Genomic DNA, 19,613 nt, shown 5'->3' on the forward strand with positions numbered 1-19,613 from the left:
ACCACATTACTAGGGCAATGCATAATTAAACATTAGTTTTCATTCTGTCAGAACATAAGCAGCAATAAATTGCCTGTATGCAAAGCAGACAATGAGATATTTAAGCAGCATATAATAAAGGCAATTCACAGCATATATTGCATGTTTAGCTAGAGGAGCCAGAACAATGGTCCTGTTCTCCAACAGATACAAGCTGATGCCTATCACTATGATGCTGCAGCAAGAAACCTGTGCAACACATTACAGCTGGTATGACTCATAAAAAAACCAAACAACAAAACCAAACCAAAACAAAAAATTACAAAAATCAGAGAAACCACGTACATGAATGTCCAAAAAATTTCACCCCAAGCACATCACAAATGACATGCAAACTACTTAGCAATGCCTAGTGGTTCCTTTCAAAACTCTCTTCCTATTTAAAGACTTCATTCTGTACATAGTTTCTTGTATTTAATATCTCAGCTTTAATATGCAGCATAGATACCGTTTCCTCTTAATTTAACATATCAGGCATACAGATTCGCTGGCTGAACCTATGGACGGATGAGGTGTTTTCACACTGAACAGCTTGATTAAAGATCTCAGTTGCAGTTATGGCTTTTGGCAATTTCACACACAGGAAAATTCCTGCTTCTCCTGACGCTGGATGTGGCTGAAGTTGTGGAAGCTACTTTCTTTTCAGCTCTTATTTATCCCTCAACTCTCTTTCTGAACTGAAAGCCTATTCACACAAGTCTGATCCACTGAGACAAACAAGCTACAACTGGTTTGTTACTCTGAGAGAAAGTCAAGGGCATTTTTCACAAATTTGCATATTTTTAAACACAGATTTTGGAAGAAGTGGGACTGGAAGAGACTTCGGAATAAAGAAATTATTGAGGTCTAAAAACAGAATTGAACTTTTAACACCACCAGCAGTTCTGAGGTTTTTATTCTCATGGTTTACTTTCTGCATCTCAGTTTCTTATTTAGCAAGGAAACTTGCACAAAGATCTGAACAGAAAACAGTATCAGACAGTACTTTTAGTTCAGACATGGAGTCACCATTTTGACAGGGCCAAAGACTTCTTCAAAGGCACAGTTAATTCGTTTACTGAGAGGTTAATGATAACAAAAGCAAGCCTATTGGCTTCTAATGGATTGCTCTCACAAAACAAGGCTGCAGAACAAGCATGCAACAGAGGAAAACTTTGGGGTATAAAATTTCACATTTAGGAGACTATTATTCTTCATTCTTCTGGCACTTTCTTGATAACTGAACACCCTGCAGGCTTTACTGAACAGCATTTTCCTGATTACTAAAGCACAATCATCTAGAAGATAGAGTTTCTTAACCTTATTCATACTATTATCCTGTAAAAGGCCATTTCCAAAGCTGTTCCTATTTTGCAAGGAGTAGAGGTTCAGGTTAAAACACAACGGGCTGGGTGGTGACAGGCAGAGCTATAGGCAGGCATTTACATCCTCTCCTTCCCAGATGTGGAACACACTGCAGTATCACTACCAGGACAGTAAACGCCTTGTGTTGAAGTATAAACTGAAAGTGAAGTGATTATTTTACAACTCTTTGAAATCTACCTTGAAGGGTCTGAAAAGGGTGGGTGAGGTCAGCAGCTAATAAATTTTGTGGAAGACATTTGCCCGTTACAGGGGCAAAACCATCATTTGATAAATGTCATTTGACAGTTTAAATTACACTGAAAACCATTCTTGCAAGAGAAATAAAAGGTTAAGCTAAGTTCTGCTGTAGAGAAATAAATCAGTTCAGCAAAATACTCCTTAATTTGTTTTAAATGAGGTTTTCATCATTTCAAACACACAAAAATTCATCTCTTTTTTGTTCTTTTTTCCCTAAAAGCACAAGTTAAAGAGTATCTACCAAGACATTTCTAATTACTACACAATGTGGTAGGAGTTTAAATGGCACAGGTGACTTCCATATAAATAATTTATGATTACCTATTCATAAACAAGTCCTGAAATTAAAGCAATTATATGACTAAGAAAAACACAGGGTAAAGTACTTGATTTTCTGAGTGTTTAGGATCAGATTAATTTAAGGTATATGGAGGGAAAAACCCCAAACCAACGTAAAAGCCCACCCAGCTTCCAGAGTAACAAGCATTAAAGTTTGACATGTCTAAGAACATCTACCAGTAGCTAGAGTAACTTTATGTTTTTACAGTTCAGGTGATACCTGCCATTAGATTGTTGGCTTTCAAGGAAATTCAATAACCTAATGCTAGAAAACTCGGCCAAATCGAACCAAATGTTTTTCAATTTGCCTTAATGTGGAAAGACATACTTTTCCCAAACTACTAAACACAGAGTATCTGAAATACTTTGAAGAAATATTAAATACACTTTGTGGATTTAGAAATTCTGAGAAACAAACACGGTTTCCAGCTTATTTTTATCAAAAAAGTAGCAAGCCTTTCTCAAGTGTTCTGGTCTGCCTTGGAGTTAAAAAAACCCCCAAGCCAAACAAACAAAAAAATGCCCAGATGTTTTCATGAGACTTTTTAGTTGCTGCTTCCAGCAGTACAATGATTATCTTTGGGGATGGAAGGCCTATAGTACATGTACCCATGTGGAAAACAGGATATTGTGACATACCAAACAGAGCCTTAAATCAATCAAAAAAATGGTTTTGAAGAGCATTGATTTCTTGGTGTTTAAATTTGGAATATCAGGGCACAAAATCCAAATGAAGCACTTCATAGCTTGGTTATCACTCCTCTTTAAGAGAGTTTGGAATGACAATGTTTGAAGAACCTACAACAGAAGCAACAGTATCACATTCCCGTTACAAACGTTTTGATGCAAGTTTTTAAGTCTTGCAAGTCTCATGGACATTTGCACAGGCTAGAAAATCCGTAACATCTGCTGTATACTGTCAGACAAGCATAAAACCACATTTCTACAGATTTGGTTAAACTTCCCGTGAATCTGCTTACACCTTTCAATGAGTGCAAAAATTAACACATCGTAATGTGCCAAATAATCAAAAGACTAAATATAAACTAAGCAGCTCAGATATAATGCCTGTCATGATAATCCCTCATTCTCCTAAGAAGATAGGACAAATGCAATATTATGTACAAAGATACTAGTGCACATTAATGAAATGGAAAATAGAATAAATGTGACTTATTTGCAGCGGAGATTTTTGACATGAAAAGTAGTCTGAGTAGCAAATGGCATACAGAAAAAGGAAGTGTAGCCTCAGTCCAAAATGAAACTGGAGAGCAGAGGAAGTCCTTCAGATTGGGGTGAGCTGTGATGCAGATAATACAGATGAGCTCATCCTTGATTGCTAATGCAATGGTTGAGAAGAAAATAAGACAAGGCATACAGCTCAGACAACAATTTGTGAGCTATTAGCTAGTGACTGATACACTAAGTTGATAAAAGTACATTTTATTTTTTGAGCAGAAATATCTCAAGTAATTTTTTTTAAACTTCAATTTGGGTACTGGGAAATTGATACACTTTGATATAATCTCTGATAGCACTAGGTACCTTCAATTATTACTTGAAATATGGATTTAAGATACCCATAATTGTCACAAGTTCTGACAGCAATCTGATCTATATTTGTCTAATTAAAGAACAAAACATTTATCTGGCCAGAGATTAGGTTCACTTGGCTTTGTCCCAAAAGCTTCACAAAGACTACCTAAGGAGGATGCTAGGAGACACCAAGTATTTATTTAAGTCAGTGGGAAAGGTTTAATGAATGGAAGTTCAGTTCTATATACAAAGTAATACACAACTCAGAAATAAATGTTTTACTAATTTTCTAAATGATCTACTGTGGATTCTGGAAGAAGAGTTCAACATGTAGGAACAAAAAGAAATAAAATTACACTTACATTCCTTGAATCATGTTACTCAGTATTGGAAAACCACCAAACCGACCGACCGACCAACCAACCAAACAGAAAGCAGACTTAAAGTAGTCTATTAAATAATGCTTTTATCACATAAGAGCTTTTAAGATCATATATTTCAAGTATAATTCTTCTGAACACGAAAAATGAGTCCACACAGTTAAACACAAAATTCCAGTAAGCAGTTGAACAAATACAGAGATGCTGTAGCCTTAACTGAATGCTCTAAGTGCAAACTGAAATCCAATAGAAAAAAACCCTCTTCTTCAATAAAAAAAGACAAAGTGTAATGGGAAAAGAAACCTAAGGAATGATTTCACATGTAACATGTACAACTCAGCTGCTCAATAAAGAGGAAGGCTTTAAGAGCATCCTGCCTGAGAACGACAAACTGAGATGGCCACAGAATAAATATCACCAAGCAACAATTTAAGGCATCAGATGGGCTTCATTATTGTTCAGAGCCAATAACAATTGTAGAAAACCCAAATATCTTTGTTATTTTTACACTGGCATAGTGAAGATAATGTATCATATTACCATTATTATTAAGGAAAGACCACCAACTTGGGAATAGGTTTTTTGGTAACACATTTTAATGCGCTGTCACATTCCACTCTCACAAATATGTTATTATTTAGGGAATTGTTGACTTGTGAGAAGATGACATTAAAACATGATTCCTTCTGGACGTTTCTGACAATAGATTAGGCGAAGACTGAAGCCATGAGGCAAATTTTCTGAAAACAGAAGCAATACCATTTGCATTATGTAAATCTGATTTATGAAGTTAATTAACTGAAGATGAGTGGCACCAGAAGCAAGTACATGAAGGTCACACTACAAGTATTTAACTGCTCTGTGAAGTGTACAGCAGTTGTCCCTGGTAACATGGACGCTACAGAGTAAAGAGAGTACCACATACAGAACTTGCTCTGCCAGCACGTTTGTGCTAAAACATTTTTTAGCTCCCAACCTATATCCTCCAGGAGAAGTAAAAATTTCTGTGCAGCGCCACACAAAATTGTGTGCTAGAAGTTTAGAGTATTGCGTTTCCTTGGTTTAGAGAAATCATAGAATCATACAATACCAGGTTGGAAGGGACCTCAAGTATCTGATCCAACCTTCCTAGGCAAAGCATGACCTCGATTAGATGTCCCAGCACCCTGTCCAGACAAATCTTAAGTGTCCAACACTGGGGAATCCACCACTTCCCTGGGAAGATTATTCCAGTGCTGACTGTGCTCATTGTGAACAATTTTCCCATTGTGTCCAGTCGGAATCTCCTCAAGATTAACCTGTGCCCATTACCACTCATCTTCTCCATGCGACCCCTTATAAAAAGGGAGTCTCCTTCTTCTTTGTAGCCACCCTTTAAATACTGCAGCATGGTGGTAGGGTTTCTCTGAAAGCTTATGGCTTTTGCTACATGGGGGGATATGGATGGCTGTTGCTGTGCACCAGCTGAGCTTCTTATGGGGATAGGAATTCATACGGGGTGGAACAAGTTGCCCAGTGAAGCTACTGCCACCTTCTCCCTGGAAGTGCCTTCATTTATCTTTCTGATGCATCCTGGTTGCACTGTTTCCCACTTGCATTTACCATGTAATTTTGTACTTTGAAGTAGTGTAATGCCCGAGGTCAAGCTAACAGGTCTGTAGTCACTCAGGAGGGTAACCTCTCTTCCAGACTTTATCAGGATGCCATCCAGACATTTTCTGCTGCATGCATCCACTGTCTGGGCTCTGTTTATGGAAATGCTGTCAGAGCAAAATCAGTTGTTGCTAGTGTCGTGGTTTAAGCCCAGGCCGTAAATTAGAACCACGCAGTCTACTTCCCCCCCACACCCTTTCTTCCCCCCCGCTCCTGGAGGGCCAGGGAGGCGAATCGAAAGAATGCAACTCCCATGGGTTGAGGTAAGAACAGTCCAGTAACTAAGGTATAACACAAATCACTACTGCTACCACCAATAATAATAATGATAAAGGAAATAACAAGGGAAGAGAATACAACACCTTATGACCCGTCGACCGATACCTCGCCCCCACCCAGCAGTGAACTAGCCCTCTTCTGGGTAACTGCCAGTTACATCCTGGGCATGACGTGCTGTGGTATGGAATACCTCTTTGGCTAGTTTGGGTCAGGTGTCCTGTCCCTGCTTCCTCCCAGCTTCCCCTCCTCCCTGGCAGAGCATGAGACTCACAAAGTCCTTGGTCAGAGTAAACATCAGTGTTATCAGCTCTGTTCCCAGGCCAAAAGTCAAAACCACAGTGCTGCAACAGCTACTAAGAAGGAAAAAAAATGACTGCTACTGCTGAACCCAGGACAGTAGTCAGGACAATGTGACAGCTTCTGGGAGGAGACACGAAAGGCCTTAAGTCCCAAAGAAACTGAAATGAGCTCGAGCTGGGCAGCAACCTTAGAACAGACATTTGGGATTGTTTAAGTGTTGTTTTAGCACCTTCCTGTCCACCTCTTCTGTGGTGATCAAGGCAAGAATCCTTACTTGTTCTCCCATATATAGCTTCCAAACATGCATTACTTTCCCTTTCTCACAGACGTTAAAATACACATTCATTCGTATATATACAGCTTCCGGCTACTGGCTCCTGAAGCAACTGTTCTTCGGTGTTTAGGAAAGAACAGCATCCTGGTGCGCGTTTTGTTTCTGCTCTGGAATTACACACAGAATCCCAATTTATTTTGCAGTAATGCTATATATAACATTTCACTGATTTATTATCATTACTTTATTGGATATTTACTGCCCAGATATAACAACTGCAATGTTCATTTTGCTGCAGGCTGAGTATTTAAATTACTGCCTAGTATTTTGTAACTCTAGAAAGCCTTCCTGGCCTTGCTGAACAAGAGGGATCTGAGGGGAGGGTGCAGTGGAGCTGCCAGGGGCCATCAACTCTAAAGTCCCATCATCCTCCTAGTCCGATTAAACTGGGAGTTGAAATGATTATACAACTCGAGGCAAACATCTTTCTTATCCTTTGATGCAAAATAAAATATAATTTGTTAAAAGCAATGTAATACAATAGCACGACCCTTCCCTTGGTTTACAGGCCAGGCTTTTGTTACTGGAGGATTCCATGAGCTTAGGGGGACAATGGGATGTATTCAGTAGGCATAAAACAGCTTTCTATTTATATTTGTCATAGCCCATAAATAAAAAGCAAGTCTAGTGGTTTCAGTGCTTTTAATCTGAACAGGCACTGGTGTCATGGTGCCTCTGAAAAGAGAGCAAACAGAAATTACCAAGCTTTGTCATTCCAGCTTGACACCAGTAAGCACGGTGACAACAAAATATCACTTCCACTATAAAGCCAGAAACAATCTGTAGAGATAAGAAAACTTCTGTAGCAGTTCCTACTATGCTATCCATGGTAACATTGTCCCAAATCCAGTCAAAAAGCATTTCCTGTGATTAGGTGGTTATGCCAGTATTTGATCAGCTGCCACTCATTTCCTGTCCTGGACTCCAGAATCACATTTCCAAGACTCAGAGAGCAGAACCGGCTCACAGAAACTCTCATCACTGCTGTTTGACTCAGGCTATGTATTGCTGATGAATAGCAGGAGAAAGAAAATCCAGCTTTTTTATTATTTCCATACTTGAAAATCCAAATTAAAGACATTTAACAGATCACTTTAGCAAGATTTTAATATGCATATTTTACACACACATACACATATAAATCAATTTTAAAAGCCCTGAGCTACCAACATGCATTTTCAACCATTCCTGCTAACCTTAATATAGAAAATTCTCCAACACAAATTAAAAGAATTAAAAATATGCACCCACAGCGAGCACAACATTGCATTTTTGAAGAGCTGAAGTCATATAGTGTCGAACCAAGCAACATTTTTGGGACTGGAGGCATGAGCAGACTGCCTGCGCAGTACAAGGGCCAGCTAGCTCAACTCACAGCTGCTTTGCATCACCGCACCAGCTCAGGCGATCTGGAATGTGCACCCTTATGCCCTCCACATTCCTCTGTGCGCACAAACTCGTTTTTCCATTTTCAGTCTAAGAAATATTTTCTGAAACACAATGTTAGAAAGGAAACACTGCCCTTAGTTTTAACTTGAATATAAACCTAAAGAACTGAAGACTTTTTTTGTTTTGAAAGAGAAACAGCAAAAGCTATTGCCATTTTTCTTCAGGAGACTGAGACCAAAAACTGTCATACCTTGTAAAATGCATCATAAAATGAAAAATAACAGTAACCTGCACTTATGACTGGACTTCCTGCATACCAGTCAGCCATTAATTTCTACTGTTAATTAACTTCTACACTGGCAGAAAGGTGGGGTGGCTGAAGGGTAAGTTGGTGGCCCTCCAAGCCAAGAGGAGTCAGAGGGAAGTGCACATGCAGCAAGTTAAGGAATGTGCCTGTTGTTTCACTGCCATCAGGAAAGATACAAAATCTAGGATGGATTAAAAGCATCTATTTCAAGCTTGTAAGCTCAGGCTTTTTTTTTTTTTATTGCATTTGATTTTTTTCCTCCCAATTATTTATGGATGCCTTTATGATTTTATACAACTTTTGACTGAAAATGCACAGTTCTTACTGGGGTATTTTTCAGGAAACCTAGGAGACACCTCCGCCTAGTTACAAGAAAGGACTCAAGAGGAAAACAGGTTCAGTGAGCCACAGCTGTTTCTGAAAAAAACATATAAAGGCCCATACTTCAAACGAGTCAGCATTGCCAGCATCACCACAGAAAGAGCACTTCTGACCTTCCCCTTTTTCATTGCTTTTGCACCATCCTTTTTCCTCTTCTGACCTACATGGGTGTGTGGTTGGTTGTTTGATGAACCAAACCTAAAACCCAAACCAAGCCTGCCAAAAGCAATTTTTGCTCATTTGGATCATTTGCCAATCCTGTTCACTGAGAGGTCACACAAGAGCTGAGTCAGCAGAGAAAGGCTTCTTTCTGCAGTTCCTTAGCTTAAAAGGTTCAGACTATGGGCTAAAACCTCTCAAGCTGGAAGCGCTGCCAGCAGTCTTAGACATGATTATTACAAGGTGAATAAAGATTCATCCAAATTTAAATGAAGTTTTAAATTCAATACCTTGTAAAATGTATCATAAAATAAGAAATAACAGTAATCGGCACTAATGACTGAACTTGCTGCACACACAACCATGTTGACATTTGTTTTTGCTGCCAACATTGAAGTACTTAAAAAATGAAATAATCAGAGACTGCTGAACTACAAAACCGGCTTTGGGTAACTAATTTGTTTTTCAGGTGCAGGTAGAGTATTTTCTTCATTTCTGGCAACAGATTTGAACAGATAGGTCATTCAGAGTTGAGAAGCAAAAAAGCAAAATGACTTGTTTTTCTCTTATGGTCCCCTAATTACAAAATGTTATGGAAGAAGAGATCTAGTTTTGAAATCTTAAGGCATGTTTGTGAGTTGAACTGATCACAGTCTTCAGATACTTCCTTTGCTTTTTAAAAGAATAACTAAATTATGATGTCAAGTATGAAAGTTGGTTTGATTAATTTATTTTCCACTTTGTGTATCCAGGGTATTTAAGGTTGTTTTATATAACTTAGGAAAAAGAATTCCAGTTTAGTGCATTGCTTTGCAATTTATCAGATGGAGCCTGACAAACGGGATTTAAAAAAGGATCTCTCTTAAAAAACAAACTCTTGCCTGCCAGCTCACTGTCAAGGATCTTCAGGAGACTGGCACACAGTGGACCTTCCTGCTTCGAAAGATGGTACTCATGTCATTAAATACAATGTCACTAAATATGGCAAGCCATAATGAAAATAAGCTATATATTAACCAAAAGCAACTGCTTATCAATTCAAATCAATTTAAATTTAAACTTCTGCTTTAAAATTCACTATAGTCTTCTCCCTCAGCTCTATGGGTTCACTTAAGGAGAGCCTTGTTTGACGTGCTTTTGTGTCATGCTACCTTTTGGAATGCCAATGCGTAAGATTTCTCTAATGCCCAAGCAGACAGAATTTTAGCTATTCACAGCAAGAATACATACAATTGCTAGACATAGAATCATAGAATAGTTAAGGTTGGAAAGGACCTTAAGATCATGTAGTTCCAACTCCTCTGCCACAGGCAGGGACACCTCACACTAAACCATGCCACCCCATGGCTCTGTCCAACCTGGACTTGAACACTGCCAGGGATGAAGCATTCACAACCTCCCTGGGCAACCCATTCCAGTGCCTCACCACACTCTCAGTAAAGAATTTCTTCCTTATATCCAATCTAAACTTCCCCTGTTTAAGTTTGAACCCGTTATCCCTTGTCCTATCACTACAGTCCCTGATGAATAGTCCCTCCCCAGCATCCCTATAGCCCCCCTTCAGATCCTGGAAGGCTGCTATGAGGTCTCCACGCAGCCTTCTCTTCTCCAGGCTGAACAGCCCCAACTTTCTCAGTCTGTCTCCATACGGGAGGTGCTCCAGTCCCCTGATCATCCTCGTGGCCCTCCTCTGGACTTGTTCCAACAGTTCCATGTCCTTTTTATGTTGAGGACACCAGAACTGCACACAGGACACCAGAATTGCACACAGTGTACACATAGTGAAGGCAACTAAATAATACTGAATGCTTGACTAAGAACTGCCATGCCTAAGCCCCAAAGGACTGAAAAACTATACATCCTTAAAAAAAAAAAAAAAAAAAAAAAGGCATTCAGATTTCTTTGTAAGTCTTAACATGTTACCACGCTCCAATTCAAGTCTGTATGACAAGTTTTCAATATTTGCAAATTTTCCCCAGGTAAATTTACAGTCCACAAAAGAAAACATAATACAAAATATAAAAATAAATACAAAAAGAAAAACAATGCAAAACTTGCTACGGGTTATCTTACGCAAAACAGAGGTATCCTACCTTGGACACCTAGAAAGAAGAAGAAAACCAATATATTTACTCCAGTGACTCTAAGTATATAAAGAAAAACATAAGAATAGGTTCGTAAAACTTGAAAGTCTAAAGCAATTAATAAATTCTGAAGTGCACTCTACCTCTGCCTAGGCTTACAGTTACAGCTATGTATGACCTTCAGATCATCAATAAGATCTTTATCAGACAGCAAACTTCGTATCACAAATTCCAAAATCTAAATTCAAACAGCAGTGAAACTAAAATCTCTGCTCCAGATTATCAGGAAGATTATCTTTCCAATGCTCATCTCTGGTTTTCTTCCTTAGACTGAAGACTTCTTTCTAGGCTTCAAACACAGGGAGGCTGCCAGCCGTGTAGTAACGGCTGTCTTACCTTCAGGCTTTCTGTATTGTCTCCCTCTCACTTCTACTGTTTAGTAGTAGATAAGTGGAAAAAGCAAGACAGATCAACTGAAGCCAATTTTCAGGTGAGCTGCACTTGGCACAACATGAGGATTATGTTGTTTTTCTAGGGTCATACTCTCGGGGGGGGGGGGGGGGGGGTGCCGCGGTGGAGGTAAGAGAGGTAAAAAGAAATGTTTTAGATCACAATGTGTAAACTCCCTGGGTAAAGATGACTCACGCAGCCCTGGCTGGTTCAAGTGACCTCAGGCGGTGTAACACAGATACCATCAAAGGAAACACTAAATAAATACATGTTCTAAAATAACACATCATCTATCTGCCAGTGCTAAAAATAGCTTCGTATTAATCTCTGTTAAAATACTAAATGATGGATAAACAGATGGTGTTGTACTGCGATCACTCTATCTGCAGTAGTAAATGTGCCTACCAGACTGAAAGACCTAGAAGCAAGAGTTAGTATTTTGTTCCATGTTTGTACACTGCCTAAGAGGAAAGGTCCTCCACTGTCTCCAACACAAGGGCCCCTGATTATCGCCTGCAGCGCAAATAGACTGTCATAGCATAAGCTCTAGAGGGGACCAATGCATAGGTATTCACAAAGAACTGAGATAACTTATCCCTCACCATAGAAGTAGAGGTTTTGTTTCTCAGTGACTCATTAATGAAATAAAATGTGTCAAGGAGAACTGAATAAGACTAGTTCAGATTAATCTCACAAGGAAAGCTGCCAAGTTTCCTCAACAGTAAGTGAAATTAAGCACTAGTGCCACTCAGAAAGACATCTGAGTGACTTCTTTTGAGGTTTTAGTACACATGAAAGTTATATATACAGAATTCTGTATTCTCATATTATTTCACTTTGGGTTTTCATCTGGAAATTATTAGTTTTGTCCAGGCCATAATGAAGTTAAAGCTAGCTCTGTGCTTGAGAAGTGTCACTAGTAAACCACAATGTAGGCCTAATTTATGCCAGCAAAAAATTTCAGTTTTGACGCTGTAGCTTACTTCATCTCACATGAGCTGGAGACATTGGCATAAGCTGTTTTGGAAGCCATATGGTTTCACAAGCAAATTGAGAACATAAAGGGGCTCTTGACTATCAGCTGTGCTTGTCAGAAACCAGTTACCCCATGAGAAACATGGCTGGTGCACCTGTGTCTTCAGCACCCAACCTTCCATGGATTTTTTTGAGCCCACTTTAGTGCACTTCAGGTCTGTTTTTCAGGAATGCCCAACAGAAACAGCTCCCACTGACTTTTGTTCAATACGTATGAATTTTGACATTTAAAGAATCTCCTGAAAGAGCAAATGCTGGGAAGAGCGTTACAGTTGTATTTAAACCACTCTTGTCCAACTTCCCTTTCAGAGGCCCTAACCCACAAACTGTCACCAGCTATAAGAGTCTTTTTGTTGTTATTTTCAAAAGGAACACTTTGCTAAAATGAACATCACTGCAATAATCTCACTTTCAGCTCCTGAGGTCATCTCAGCACACCAGACATTTGAGCTCTGGTTTAATGAGTGTTCTGGAGGAGATGAAAAGTCCAGACCAGGAGAAGGCCCTGATGCTCCACTCAGAGTGAAGAAATGCATCCACAGTAAAGTTACTGTAATGCTTGTTTGACTCTTTAAGAGCATCTATCCCTAGTTATATAATTAGTCATTTTAATAATTTTGTGGTAGATTCCTTGAAAGGAGAGTGCTTAAAGGAAAAATGTTTGATTTCACAAACTACTGTATTAGTTGTTTTAAAGAGCCTAGGGAAAACTACAAGTCTAATTTATCCATAGAACACCTACTTTCTTGTTAACACTTTAAAAGCATATTAAAAGCATTTAGTGCAATAAAGAGGAAAATAATATCCAAAATCTTAAGTAAATTGTTTCAACAAAGAAATTTATGTAACTTACTTTTTACCTCACTAGGAGTTACAGATTGCCTTCTTTCCTTATGCTACTAATGTGCCTGAGTAGCGGGCTGAATTTGGCAATGAAGTGCTTTTTAACATTAGGCTTAAGTACCCTGCCTACTCTGATGTCTCCTGGCAAGCAGTAGATCCAAAAGTAAATCTTGCATTCACAACCTGACATGAAGACACTTTTCAAAGCAGTTTGCTAGTGTGTTTTTAATAAAAAAGAAACATCCCACTCCCAAAACAACTGGGAGACACCTCACTGGCATCTGCTTACCTTTCTGACAGGTTGCTATTTCAGTTGCTATCAGTTCCCATTCACAAGCATATAAAATCCAAGATCCAACCTGCTGAAGGCTGTTACCAGCTCACAGTTATACCTGGACCAAGAAGCACTTGAAGTGTTCGTATCAAGTTGTCATTAGCCTCTTAATTTCCTCTCTTCTTAGTCCACTCTAACCAGACTTTAATAACTCCTGACTTACAGGAAATACAGGAGACACCTAAGGTAATCTCCCACTTGCTTCACTTCCCCTTCCCTCCATCCCCCTTCAGCAAACTGGTACTCCCCAGACAGAAATTACATTGATCGAAGGACCTAACTGTAGGCTGCCTTAACATTCAAGGCAGTCATTGAGGTGCAACTATTAATGAAGCATCAGAGCGGCAATACTCACACAGAGCAGAATTCAACTGTGTGGAAACACCATGAGCAGAGGCATAAGGCGCAGCTGCACTTTGGTAGATGCTAGATATTTACTCAATCACAAGCAGTCCAGACTGATCTTGTCATGGTCAAGTGTTTAAAACAGGCCATAAGACAATGCCCTTATAGCACCTCTGACTCATCTGCCACTGTAGAGGCAGCGTGGATTTCAATTCCCATTCCTTTGCTACTCCACTAACCAAATACTTGTGAAGCACCTACTTAATGGGAACTATGACATAGTATGAACAATTCCTGGAGACCAAGGATGAAGACTGTTGACCCTTATGCAAAATACTTTCTACCTTGCAGAGAACTAGATCAGATTGCTCAGAAGCACAGGCTGGGCGTGCTTCTGAGCAATCTGATCTAGTTAAAGGTGTCCTTGCCCATTGCGGTGGGGTTGGACTAGATGACCTTTGAAGGTCCCTTCCAACCCAGACTATTCTCTGATTCTGTGAATATAAATACAGACAGTCACATGAGCAAAGAGCACATGCAAAGGTGCTAGGAGAGAAAACCCAAAGGGTCAGTGCTGGAAAGAAGAAAGTAGCCTGTGAGCAGCTGCTCTTTTTGGGAGAACTAAACCTGTGCAAGTGCGTTGAACTTACAGTAATGCTTATTGCAGGCTGAGGAGGGGGAAGAGCAGGAAGGAAAAGACTACAAAGACTCAGCTTTCATTTCTTAATCTTAAATTGGATGCAACTTTCATACATAAGCACGTCTTGTCAACACACTTCAACATGAAATACACAGTGTTATTGACAGATATTTTCCTGCCCATAAGTCTACATCTGAATTATGTGTCATTTACACTGTAAATAGTTTGAAAGTTAGTCTCTTTTTAAATCTGCGAATCGTGTTTCCTGATCAGTATTCTGATGTTTTGAAGTTGTATTTTACAGCCAGACACAGACTGTATTCAAGTTTTTAAAAGAAGGACAGGTAGAGAAAAGGAAAAGAAGTCATTAGCCAAAATAATCCTGGACTGGAAAGAGCAACTAGTAAACATATTTATATCAACCAGAAGTACTTATTAATTTCTGAAGTCTTAATCATTCCAGAGAACTTTCCACCTCATGTGGAGTGAGTATAATTCTTGGATTAATATATATTTATTACCATACATAATTTCCATGTGAAATCCTTGGCTTCATGCACTAATTCACCCCCACCTTCAGTGCAGTTTTAGAAAAACTCACAAATACTTTAAATATAAAATTCTAGGTGCACTCCTTAACCTGTAATCACATCGACTCTGTTCCAGTGAGATTTTTATGTTCATTAGTTAGGAAACCTGAGTTACAAAAAATGAAGCTGCCATTCAAGGACAAGCCATACTTTTCCTACCTATCACTATCTGAATGAAAATGAATATTTGTAGCAGAACCATTATTCATGAGAAAGAGAACTGAAGCAGCTTGACTATACCTTTAGGAAAGATTTGAAAGGAGCACAGAGGCAAAAACCTGCTGCCACATTTGTAAGGAGCCATTTAGCAACATGGTTAAGTACAGGAACCTGGAAAGCAGGCTTGTGCTAAAAATAATCACTGCTTCTTTTTCTGGAAAAAATCAAAACATGCTCAGCCTCCAAAATCAGAAATCTATATAAACAGAAAAGGAAGTATGCAACAATGAAAGTATTAAGGATAGTTTCTATGTGCAAGGCAAATAATTTAACTGATTACAGGCTGGATTTGCTCTCTGAGAGGACCAGAGCGATCCCGTTAGGAACCTCTGTTCACAATACAGTCACTCACCTCCCCGTGTTACAGCTCCGGTAAAGATCTCTGCCCTTGGGTAAAGCAGCATTTAAGTCCAAACACCTTGATTTCCTTCCTTCTCCCCTGCCCTCCCCAAACTGCACTCTGCAGGAAGCCTTGGATGGGGTGTGACATATAAATACACATGAATATGCGGTTGTGGACATAATCAAGATGAGCAAGCAATTACGAAAAGCATGCAAGAGTTTATAGTCAGAATAAGGATTCCTTGCAAGCACTTTTCAGCATTAAAGTACAGGGACTCATCTCGATGGTGTCTTTTTCAAAAGCGTATCAGGGCCTCTTCCAAAACAATCTCTTGGTTATCTGCTCAACCACCAGTAACCAAGGAAAGCAGAACAGATTAAACTAGTGTCATGGTAGGTTTTTTGTAGGTAGCCTTCTCCTTTCTCTGAAATGCTGCACCAAGAAATTGGATTCAAGATAAGCCAGAGCCTTTAAAACACATGAAAGGACAAACCAATGGTTTTATTTAGTAGGGGGAAAAAGTCCCTGGTTTTTGCACAACAGAATTGATGCTTATTGTCAATGTTCAGCTTCAAGACACATTAATACTGTATGAAATGTACAATGTAGGACAGGTATTCTAAAGACAAGATGTTTGAATTAAAGGTGCCTTTGACTGGAGTCTGAACTTAGGTGCTCGGAAATGTAGCAGTGCTAAAGACACCCTCAGTGCTTCAGAGTTTGACAGCTGTATCCATGAATGTCTTAACAAAAAATGTAGCAGGCTCCAGGCAGGATGCACAGTCGTCATGTTATAAGCTCTTGCCCGGGTTCACAGGCTTGACTTCCTTTTATCCCAAAGGTTGTGGAAAAAAAAATATCTGCACTGATGTCTACAAAGTAGCCTTATAAACTTATTAGAATAAGGTGAATCAGACTCCCAGTGTTTGTTTTCCCTACACCCAAGAGAATAAAGCTCAGGCTGCAATATTTGAACCACAGCAACTTAATGGAAATTCCCACTGACATTGACAGGTTAACAGGAAGAAAAGCCAAGAACGGTAGAAAGAAGCTAAATGAAGGAAAGAAACAGTAGTAGGAAGGAAGCAAAAAAAATACCATCAAAACCCAAGGTATCAGCATGACGCTTAACCTGAAACATCTATTTTTGGAGTTACAAGTTGTTCTGGGTACATCATCTGGCCAACTATCTTTGCACTTGTGTATGTTTCTAAATAAATAAATCAACAGAGGAAGGTTACCTGGCCTTTCATACACAGTGATCCAGAAAGGAAACAAACAGGAGATTGACCAGTAATACAGGTAAAATGGCATTTCTTTGTAAGTAAAGCACTGTAAATTCAACAGAAAACAGCATTTTTCTGGTTCCAATCTTTTCTGATGCAAATCTTGTTATTGCAAGGAAGAGCTAAGTCAGGTGCTTTCTGAATTAAATGTAACTGCTTTTCTATAAGCTGAACAACAAAAATCATAAAGCCTCAGTCAGAAGAAATGGCCAACGACCATCAACAAGGCCTTTCATTTTTTTCCTGAAAACCACTTTCCGTAACAGTCATTTGTTATAACCGATATCAAGGCAACTTTTTGTGTGTTGGCGAAGATAGAGAGCTCCGTACAGCCCAAGCTGACCTGGTGCATCCCTCTTCTGTGCTTCTCCCCTTCCTCCCTGCCTCATCACCAGTCTGTCCCACCACCCCAAAGTTGCTTTGCTCTTGTTGAGCCACAGGAACACCTACTGTGGTTTCTTTCTCCTTTCAGTAAGTTACCAGGCTGAGATGGCTCACCACTGTGTCACATCAGCACTGAAGCCAGCACAAGAGAGTGGGATGTGGCGATACACGGCATGATGGCAAGCAGTGAATTAAGCAGAACATTATACTGCTATACAGTACTTCATCCTGAGCAGTCCCTAGCATAACCCTGCAGTAATCCTTCTGTCCATATGAAGGCTGTTTATTCATTTATTTCTAGTGCCAAGTAAACAGCTAGTGTCTTCTCTCAAATTGAAGAGGACTTTCTCAGGAGACCGATGGGACAGGACTGTGACAGTCTAATTTGTCAGACCACAGTGATAACTAAACAAATGACATAGCACACATCACAGTTTTCTGAAGCTTCAGAAAAGTTTGCTGAGATTTACTTACAGATTACAAACACTGAATTCATAAAACGAATTCTTCTCATGCTATCGTGTATTGCTGGTTAGCAATAGGTTCTAGTATCTGATTATTCTGGGATATCTCTGGTTAATCAGGAAATGCAGGGATGCCTTTCCTCTACATTAAAAAACAGCCCCAAAACCCCAAACAAAAACAAACATTTGCACCAAGTCACTCTATAACCTGCTTAATCAGGGGTATTTTGTGCCCTACATGGGGTATATTCAGTTTTTTGCTTTACCTCTTTAGAGAAGTTATGTTTATTTGGAAAGATGTGAGCTTCTTATTTTACATTTACTGCTTAGTAATTCCTCATGTAAAAACACCCATTATGCTACCTACAATATAACCATAATGCATGATAACTACTACAAAAACCACGTTTTGTTAAACAGTTAACGTCTCTGCCTGATAGGGAGTTCAGTGTTTTATGACAGTGTAACACCAAGCAGTATGTAACTGCAGACTCTTAAGCAGTAAATTACCTCTATTTCTCTGAAAAATACCATGAAATCTGGGAGTCTCATGAAGAACTTTAGAAATGTGTTTAAAAATACCCCCATAACTTGAAAATATAAAAGGCATTAAAAGCCCCCCAGCTAAATCAATCCAAAGCAGGTCTTCAAACAAGACACAAACAAAAGGCAAGCTTTTCAGATTTACTCCAGCAGCACTTGGGAAGCAAGCTGCAAAGCTGAGAACATGCATACACGCAATTTTGACCTTAGACCTGAAATTTTACTTTGGCCTACCTTGACCCAAGAGGAGCCCACACAGGCATACATTTAATTAGCCCACACATGCACAGCAGTGAAACTGTGTCCACTTAAAGCCCCATGCAGGCTACAAAAGCCACCCGAGGAGTTACACAGCTTATGCTTCTAGTAATCATAGAAGTACATGTTACTCTTTGCAGCTACACTACTAGCAGTAGGAACAATCAGTTCAAGTTACTAACAGCACTGCCAACCAGAACACAGGCACACTGGTGTCCATAACTGTATTAGAAATCCCTAACTATGCAAGAAGTTGTTGGGCTGGATGCTGTCTTCACTGATGGAGTATAGAATCATAATAATTTGGGTTGGAAGGGACCTTAAAGCTCATCCAGTTCCAACCTCCTGCTGCGGTCAGGGACACCTTCCGCTAGAGCAGGTTGCTCAAAGCCCCATCCAGCCTGGACTTGAACACTGCCACATATGGGGCAGTCACAACTTCTCTGGGCAACCTGTGCCAGTGCCTCATCACCCTCACAGCAAAAAGCTTCTTCCCAGTATCTAATCTAAATCTCCCCTCTGTCAGCTTCAAGCCATTCCTGTCACTACACGCCCTTGTAAAAAGTCCCTTTCCAGATTTCTTGTAGTCCCTTCAGGTACTGTAAGGCTGTTACAAGGTCTCCCCTGAGCCTTCTCTTCTCCAAGCTGAACAACTCCACCCCTCTCAGCCTGTCTTCGTAAGGGAGGTGCTCCAGCCCCCCGATCATCTCAAAGCATCCCACAAGTCATTTTATTCTCACTTAATTCAGTCTTGTTTTGTCTTTTCACAGGAGTTTCTCTTGCATAAAAATGGCACTGGATTTCCTGTGAGATCAGTGGAAAAAAAGAAAAGAAGAGCATGAATTAAGACAAACTTTCTCTTTTTTTTTTTGGCTAGAATATAACAAGCTCATTTGCACAAGCCTACCAGAGCATCCAGGCACAGTCTGACAACTCCTGACTTTTATGCATCCCTACTGTGGGTTTCAAGAACTACTGGTGCTACAGCACAACATCTGCAACGACTGAATTAAAACTTTAAATACTTCGTACAAAGAAGCAAATGTCAAGCTTTACTAATTAGCCCTAAGATTTCAAAGTAACAAAGATATATCTAG

The 19,613-nt window shown here is 39.6% G+C and overlaps 1 protein-coding gene across 2 annotated transcripts in view; it reads right to left on the reverse strand.

The window, feature by feature from the left end:
* Positions 1–19,613, reverse strand: part of PIP4K2A (phosphatidylinositol-5-phosphate 4-kinase type 2 alpha) — a 117,117-nt gene that overhangs the window by 55,163 nt on the left and 42,341 nt on the right. The gene's annotated exons all lie outside the window — the stretch shown is intronic.

Source organism: Psittacula echo, assembly GCF_963264785.1.
Source record: "Psittacula echo genome assembly, chromosome: 2".
In the NCBI taxonomy this organism is placed as follows: domain Eukaryota; kingdom Metazoa; phylum Chordata; class Aves; order Psittaciformes; family Psittacidae; genus Psittacula; species Psittacula echo.